The sequence below is a fragment of the Eleginops maclovinus genome, chromosome 17 (assembly GCF_036324505.1).
Source record: "Eleginops maclovinus isolate JMC-PN-2008 ecotype Puerto Natales chromosome 17, JC_Emac_rtc_rv5, whole genome shotgun sequence".
Taxonomy (NCBI): domain Eukaryota; kingdom Metazoa; phylum Chordata; class Actinopteri; order Perciformes; family Eleginopidae; genus Eleginops; species Eleginops maclovinus.
Genome location: NC_086365.1, coordinates 3,336,159 through 3,345,334, shown reverse-complemented (window position 1 = coordinate 3,345,334; position 9,176 = coordinate 3,336,159).

Sequence of the window (9,176 nt, the reverse complement as noted above, 5' to 3'; positions counted from 1 at the left end):
AAAGGCCTTCCAGTTTCCAATTCCCAAATCAAACAAACGCTCATTAAAATGTCGTTGTCCCTAGTCATGTCACAAATCACTTCAACAAATTCACACACACACACACACACACACACACACACACACACACACACACACACACACACACACACACACACACACACACACACACATTTCACCCCAAGACAGTAACCAAACATAATCCTGTGCTTCATTTCCATTCAAATAACTTAAATCCGACGGATTCTTATCCATGATCACAGCAAACCTACTGCACAGATTTCCTCGTCCATCAACATGAATCAATGTGAGCGTGTGTGCTTTTTCTTTACATGTGTGCATATGTCAATAAAAGTCCCATACTCGATTATTCCATTCAGGAGACACAGTAGCATGGAGTGCCTAAATCAACAACCTCTTACACACAAGTCTGCTTTAAACACTGCACAGTCAATAAACTATTTCCAGTTAAAGGGGAGTGTGTGTGTTTTTGTCCATGTTTGTGTGTGCCTCATTGTGAACAATGGGTGTTCCCAATCTTTGGTTGAATTTTCCCCTTTTCCAGAGGCTTGTTTTCTTCAGCAGTGGGAAACATAAATCCATGTCAGCCTTTGTAACATTTGTGCATTTAGTTGCGCGCTGCGTGCGTGCGTGCATGTGTGTGTACATATTTGCGTGTACTTTTGGGCGGCTTAGAAAATGCGTGAGAGGCAAAAAAACCCTCCATGGTTCCTGGAACTGTGATTGTGATGTGTATGTCCCCCCCCTCACACACACATATGGCTCCCTGTGTGTGACTGGCATGCTGATTGCAGACTGCAGCACAGTGTCCTGCTCTCCTTATGCTTCTATGAAAGGGCTACACACTTAATGAGTTGTCCTGGGACTTAAGGCTTTTTAACACGCACTCACAAGTTCACACACACCCTCACAGGCACACACACTTCTATTGCACTTCTATACTTGTGAGATACTTCTATACTCAGTGACATAATACAGTCCCTATAGCCTCAAATGTGAACCTTATCCATCCTAACTATATACCACAACTCCAACCCTTTTCCTAACTTAATTCTAACCTTTAAACCAAATTCTTCACCCCAGAAGAGCCCCTTTCAAGAGCCAGACAAATTACCCCTACTTTTCTTACTTGTCTAAAGCTCAATATAGTCCTTGGGTGACATTGAGTACAATGCAGGTGATTTTTGTTCTATTCATTTGTCAGGTATTTTCCAGTTATCACAGATATCTGACAATAAACTGAATCCCATCCAATGCACCTCACTGACAACGTTTGAGTCCAATTGGCATCTTTTTGAACAGCGTCCCCATCTGATCAAACGAGTGTCAATACAGCTCACACGAGAAAGAGCTCTACTTCGGGCCAATGTGTGATGCTGAAGCATCTTTGAGCAAATACACTCAATCTTTCCCTGCTGCGTTGGAGGTTAACCTGCTCGCTGACCTTTGTAGATGGGAACAAGGGGAAAAACATATTCCCCACAATAAGATGAAGAATCACAGTGTGTGAGTTGCTACACACACAAACAGTTTGGACTTTTATTGACAAAACCTGACAGTTTCTCTCTCTCAAAAAGAAGTGATATTGACATTATAATTGCTCTTTCAACTACATTTGTCCTGACAGTCTTGACAAGGTGTGACATCAAAGTACCATCCTGTAGACATCATCTGCACTTCTGAATATTACTACTCTATTTGCCCTTCTTGTATACATACACATATACACACATACATCCTGATATATAGCCCTTGTGAGCCTGGGTGACGTTTCGAGAAGCAGTGATGAACAGCAGTTACCCTCAGTGTGGGAACTGTCTCCTATATGTCACCTTGTGGAAATGCTGCACAGACCAAGGCTGATAAACACTGCTGTATGTCAACACACACACACACACACACACACACACACACACACACACACACACACACACACACACACACACACACACACACACAAACACACATTAATTATACCTGATGTAAGATATGATGTAAGAACAAACAAAGCACCTGCTCCATACTTAATACACTTTTTGTTTTAATTCAAATCCCATTTAGGGTTTTAATTTCATGCTAACACACAACTACACAGTTTATGAAATGCTCATTTTGCATGTTGTTAGACGTAACATGTTAAAATGGTCAGATACTCAGATCATGTTAGAATAATCCCTCACAGCAGTTTATTGAATTTAGGGTGAATTGATATACCTAATACATAAATCAACAAAATTATATTAGATGCATGCATAGACACTGATCTGACTTTAAGAAGTAGCAGTAACTCAAAAAGGGATTTGGGGGTTAACTGTTTTTGAAACTTAAGGGCTTTCTTTATGTATATTATTTCCTTTCAACATGTATTCCCTTATCATGTGTTCTAACAGTGAAATGCCAGCAGCCTGTAGACAGGAATGGACAGGGTCCGAGCCTTGGCACTATATAAATATGTGTACACGATGTGTGAGGAATAGAGTGAGGATGGAAAGGAGAGAGATCGCTCACACCATCTATCCGCTTTCAATCAATAACCCTGTGATTCTAATAGACATTGATTGCATCTGAATCCCAGATCCCAAGTCACAAATGTGATTATACAATGGCCAGTCTTGACACTTTATTGAAAACAATGAGGCTGGAAAGAGAAACGGGAGGAGGGAGGGAGTGGGAGTGACTGGCTGGGAAAGATGGATTAATCTTCTGCTTGTCAGCTTGCTGAAGTCTTCTCCTTCATCCACTTCTTCTTTTGTGTGTTTGTGTGCATGCGGTTGTTTAAGTGGAAGAGAGTGTGCACGTTCTTTAAAAAAAGATGGGAGACTGGTGTTTACTGTGGAGTGTTGAGCTACTGGAAAAGTTCCAGTATTTCAATCGCACCCTACCTTATCTCAGGTACATGTTAGGCCTGTGATTAATAGACTTATAGATCAATTTGTATCTCTCAAAACAAATGCAATTCACAAGGTGTTTATCATAGATCAGCGTTATTGTTACCCTTCAATATTTCAAAAAAACTAAATGTGGAATTGTGTTCTTCCCTAAAGCCCAAATATAGTAAAGAGTAATCACATCATCCCTGCTTAGAAATTGCATTTATATACTGCTAATTTGTTTTCTTAATTATTTTCTGTTAAGAAATGCAATCACTGCCTGTATTATGTTCACAGGCTAGGGTTTTTAAGTGAATGATCACAGATACCGTCTTGCTATTTGCACAACCTCATATTTTAGAGTTTGTCAGTGAATATGTTCCTATTCAGGTTCAGTTTCAACATGTTTTTACTTGCCAAATATCTCCTGTTGCTTGACAATATGAACTGAGATGACATTTCATTCCCTCTCGAAAGTCTGCTATTGCAAATTAATAAACGGAATTGATAGAAAACACAGTTGTCACACAGTGCATTTGCTTTCCTAAATGATTTGAAATGACTTCCAAAATCTACTGCTGTGTTCACAAAACTTCCTGATGTAAACAACTTTCTAACAGCATCAGCAACGATTAATAATTGAATATAGCTCTTGTGTAGTATAAGTCCCTGAATTATAAGATCTGTCAATCACTTTGGAAGCTCCCGCAGATTTCAATCCATGTTTTAAATTTAGCTGGCTTCAATTTGTGTTAAAATTGTGCCTTTAAAAACATCTGCCATGGCACTTATTCATCTAGCTAGAAGATATGCTTACCCGCTTTCAGTGAGTGCCTTTTAACCTTAAAACAACACTTATCCATCAATTACCCCTCACATAATGGCGGATAGTTATTAACATGCATGACTTTTATTTGTCTGCCATTAGGAATCAGCTCCAGCTAATGCTTGTGTGAGTGTTTTCGGTGCGGTCACTTGTTTTTGTTCTCGTTTTGCACTTGTTGGGGGTGGGTCGGTGGTTGCTCTTTCATCACAGGATACAGTGGAGGATAGACATTTGAGAAGAAACTGCAAGAGGTAACCCACTTTTTTTTAACAATTTATATTTTGCATTTTCCCCTGACCAAAACCCTGCTTTGTGATGGATATTATGTATGTGTGACTTATTTCATTTCTACATTTCATATGGATAGCAAGAATTGCTATGCCTGTCCTTGAGTTTCCAAGCATGTCTCCTGTCAGTGTAGGTGTATTAAATATGTGTTTTCACTCAAAGTGGTACCCGTATCATCAGATAGCCATGACTGTGCTTTGAATGTGTTTGGCATAACCGTTTAGAAATCATTCTGCAGTGAGAGCTGTGATTAAACTATTTTCTAACCCTTTATTTGTGACACAACTGTAGACTGAAATATCAGTTTCACCTTTCACTGCGGCACATAATCTCTACCTGGAAGTGAAATAGCTTTAGAAAGCTCAGCCTCCATGTCATAACACACTCATTTGCTTCTACTCTATTCACCAAAGGCTTACAAACATGCTGCATGTCATCGTGGAATGATCAAAATGATTTTTTCTCTTGACCTTAATATAGACACGGAAGCTTTTACACATACATAATTCTAATTTGGGCAGTTATTTATTTATTTATTTTATTGTGGAAATGACACAAGCAATGCAGAGTGGGATTATAAAGTATTACAACAACAGTACAAAAGATGCAATGAAGGATTTTAAAGGCAGGGTAGATTCATAAGGAATGCAATGACAGGGATCCCTTCAGTGACTGGGACCGCTGATGCAAACAACAAATGCTGCATCTTGGGTATCCATTGACATGTTTTAATAAAGATGCTCTCCTGCATATTGTTTGACAAACAGGCCGAGCTGTGTTGTTCTGGTGCATTGTGTTTGTAATCTCACCTAGCTTTTGGAAATTAGAGATGCGTTTTGTCTGCATAGTTTGTTTGTGTTATTCCTACTCAGTGCCGACAGATTATAGCAGCATGATGTTTTGTTTTTCCTTCATTCATTTATTCATAGCTTTGGTGCAGAACATTGCAAAGCAGTAGTGTGTTGTCATCACGCCTCAGTGTCCACAGTTGTTGTTTGTTAACAAAGTGTATCAGTCCCTCTGTTGAAAACCCCATGCAAATTGAATATGATATAGTCTGTCACTCCAACACATACAGCGGCTTCTCTGCGGTGACACTGCCTGTTTATGACATTTACTCATGCATACATAATTACGCAATTTACAGCTCTTCCGTCAGACTTGGAAGACAATGATCAATTTAAAATGTAAATGCGTTACCTCTGTGTTCAATCAATTAACAGGGAAAATAACATTTATGGGTAATGAAGTATTTTCGTTTCCTATTCCTCCTCCCTCATCTTTTTACTGGTGATGCTGATTTATCATCACGGACACCATGAACATAGGAGAATGCAAGCATTTTTTAACTATAATCAGTGGAGTTATGCTTGATATCTGTCACAAACAACATGATAAGCGGAGAAAAATGGAATGGAGGATACAGCAATTGATGATTAGTCATTCAATTTTGCATGCACGTGTCTGGTATACACTTGTGTTGTCCTGCCCTTTAGAAAGTTTCCTGTGTTTGAATATTTAATATGATGTATTCAGACACATGTCAGACTGATTTCAAGTGTTTATGCCGACCGTATCTTTTTGAAGACCGGTTTACTGTCGGTCAAACCCAAAATAAACGCATTACAGGCGCAAAACATCCTTAGAAATATTCATTCAGGTAAGCCAAAAACATCAGGATGGGTAAATATCCCAAGACAGGAGGAATGCAGATATGGACCTACAAAACAAAACTACTACAGATATAAATACACGCATACATTTGGCCAGTGGATGCTGCTCAAAAGGGGAAGTAAAAAGAGGAACAGTGTGAGGAGCGGTGCCAGTCGATATTGTGCTGACAGCTTCTGGTCAGGTTGGTGAAAGCTACTGTCCATACATTATATTAGGAGACTACAAGAATAGATTCTCAGAACCTCAGCGTTTTGCGTGGGTTTGACAAAAAGGAGGAGGGCTGATGAGTGAAATAAAAGTGCATCCTCACACTAGACAGTCTGGATTGCTCGTAATCAGTCTACCTTGCCATGTGGAAGAGATGAAGACACTATTATCATTTTGTTGACGGCATAAGGACTTGGAGCCATAACACACCTGGCAAACAGAAGGCTGCTAGGCGCCGCTGTGGCTGAATATAACCTGTCGTTTTTCAGTTTTTCCATTACCATTGTAAGATACCCTCATTAGCAGCTGTTTGGACATGTTGGGCCTGTTGGTTTTACAGTGGAGGCAACTAGTGAGAGGAAGCTCTCCTACTGGTAGTTCAGCCCACTATAGTAATGACTTCACATATTGAACACCATTTTTCACTGTTCTGTTGTCCTCTTATTTTCAATTACAAGACCACCAAATGAGATTACAAGCTCAAAGCGACAATTTTATTGCTGTACTATTGCCCCGCATATTCTTAATCATTTGTACTGCTTAAAAGCAAGAACAACTTCAGAGCCATCCCGCAGCCTGACCTCCACATACTTAATTTTCACTTCACCTGTATTGGCACTTAACTTTGGCATTCAATGTAAAGGGATAGCGGATGTTGAAAGAGGAACTGTGTGCTTTCTTTAAGCTTGACTCCATTGTATCACTTTGTGTTTGGTTGCCTTGCCTTGGCTCTTTGCATGTATAATATGTGTCCCCAGTTACCAACCCCCTGACCATCTGCAGTGCCCATCCCAAGAGTTCAATTCTAGGGGGGACAGAAAGAGGCACGGTGGGGGTGGCTTGGTCTGGTCTCCATGGACATGAGCCTGGATCTCTGGAGAAATGGCTGGCAAAACATTGACTCACCTGGCCCTGCAGTGTGTTGGTATACACACACACACACACACACACACACACACACACACACACACACACACACACACACACACACACACACACATATGCACACAGCTATGTAGACAGACAGACAGACAGACAGCTGCTAGCCTGACGGGGAGGCTGATGGAGATGATACATGGATGAATAAACACATACGAGATGATGGAATAAAATCTGAAACACACATTTACACAAAAAGCAGTAAGTCATCAATATGCAAACTACCTAATTATATGACTGAGTGACATATTCAACCCACCCGTCCATCCACCCCCACGCACCCGCCCCTGCACACACACACAAGATATACAGAAATGTCAGCTTCAATATAATTTACTTTCCAGTAGCTCACAAAACAGACAGAAAATTGAAAACCTATTTACAATCCAAATCAATGGGTTATCAGAGTGTCATTCATTGCGTCCATACAGCACATAAAACTTCATTAGTTGAGCGACACGCTAATAGATTCTCTGCGAAAATGAGATATCATGGATGAGGCTGACATATCCAGTGTTTCAGCGTGATTTAAACCAGGAGGAATTAAGCCATTGAGAGAGTGAAGGGAAGGGGCATATACTTTTATGAAGATGGACACACTATATTCAGCATCACCAATGGCACCTCATAAATATTATCATCCCTAGGATAGAAATGACCTGTAAATTGAACATAAAGCGGATATATACACGCTTTGTGATTTACCAGCCTTTCGCATTGAGGGATATACAGTGACAGATGCGTGATGAATGTCATTATGTGGCTAATACAGTGTGTTTGTTGGGGCTCGCAGGGGAAAGGGGAAGACCCCCGGGAACTGTCTACCACTGCGGGGTGATCTCTGCATCCCCACAGGCTTAGGCTAAACCATATACAGCTGTGTTTAAAGGGGTTCACTGAGTTAATTCAAAAGGACACAGGGACGCAATGCAGGCTTATGTGACGCCACACACATGCACGCATGGACACACACACACACACACACACACACACACACACACACACACACACACACACACACACACACACACACACACACACACACACACACACACACACACACACACACACAGTTGCCTGCAAGATGAGGAGAGCTGCTGAAATAACACTGTGCCAGCTGGCAACAGGATTCACACAGACACAAACACGCGCACCTCCCTCCAACCCACTTGACTGCATTAAGAAAGAGGCTTCATCAAAGCTATTCATGGTGCCTCCATAAGTCATCACCTCATTTGCAAGACAAATGGGAAAGTCAGATTGGTCAGTGAATTTTAATAAAGAACATCCTCTGCTCCTCCTCTGCCCTTGCAGATGCAAGCTTTCACAAAGCAGAACCATATTATATCAACTCTCAATGTAACAATTTGAAAATGTTAACTTTAACAACTAAACAATAGGGCAGGTTCTGATTCAATTTGACACAATACTTATAATTCAGGAAAATGAATAGGAAGCCAAAAAACTGTAATGGGCTTAAACCAATTATAACAGGACTCCAGGATACTCTGCAACTTCTACAGGTGCACCATCGAGAGTATCCTGACTGGCTGCATCACCGCCTGGTATGGCAGTTGCACCGCCCTCAACCGTAAGACTCTACAGAGGGTGGTGAAAACTGCTCAGCACATCACCAGGACGGAGCTGCCATCCATGGAGGACCTCTACACCCAGCGGTGTAGGAAGAAGGCCGGTAGGATATTAAAGGACCCCCATCACCCCAGCAACAATCTGTTCTGTCTGCTGCCGTCTGGCAGACGGTACCGCAGCATCCGGACCAAGACCACCAGACTCAGAGACAGTTTTATACCACAGGCTATAAGACTACTGAACTCCTGACCTCTGTGAATGTCTACTCACATCTTTTTACACACATACATATATATATATTATATATATATATATATATATATATATTATACATATCTGCCATACATATCTGTTTATAGTACACATATCTATATATTATACATATCTGCCATATACATCTGCTATACATAATATATGCATCTGTCCATACCTCCTCATTCAACAGAGTATTTAAATACTCTCAATGTATTCCACATATGTATATATTTCACATCCTCAAATCTTTATTGTTGTTATTGTAAATATTCTTCTCTCTTTTGCACTATTTTATTTATCTTATTTGCACCATGTATGTTGAGTTGTTGGAGGAGCACGCGACATAAGATTTTCATTGCCAACATATACGCTGTATCTGCTGTGCATATGACAAATAAAACCTTGAAACCTTGAAACCTTGAAACATGGTCTGGATAAATCCTCACTTCTGATTGGCTGCAGGTGTCCAAAAATGACTGATAATGGAGAATTACAATTAAAATAGA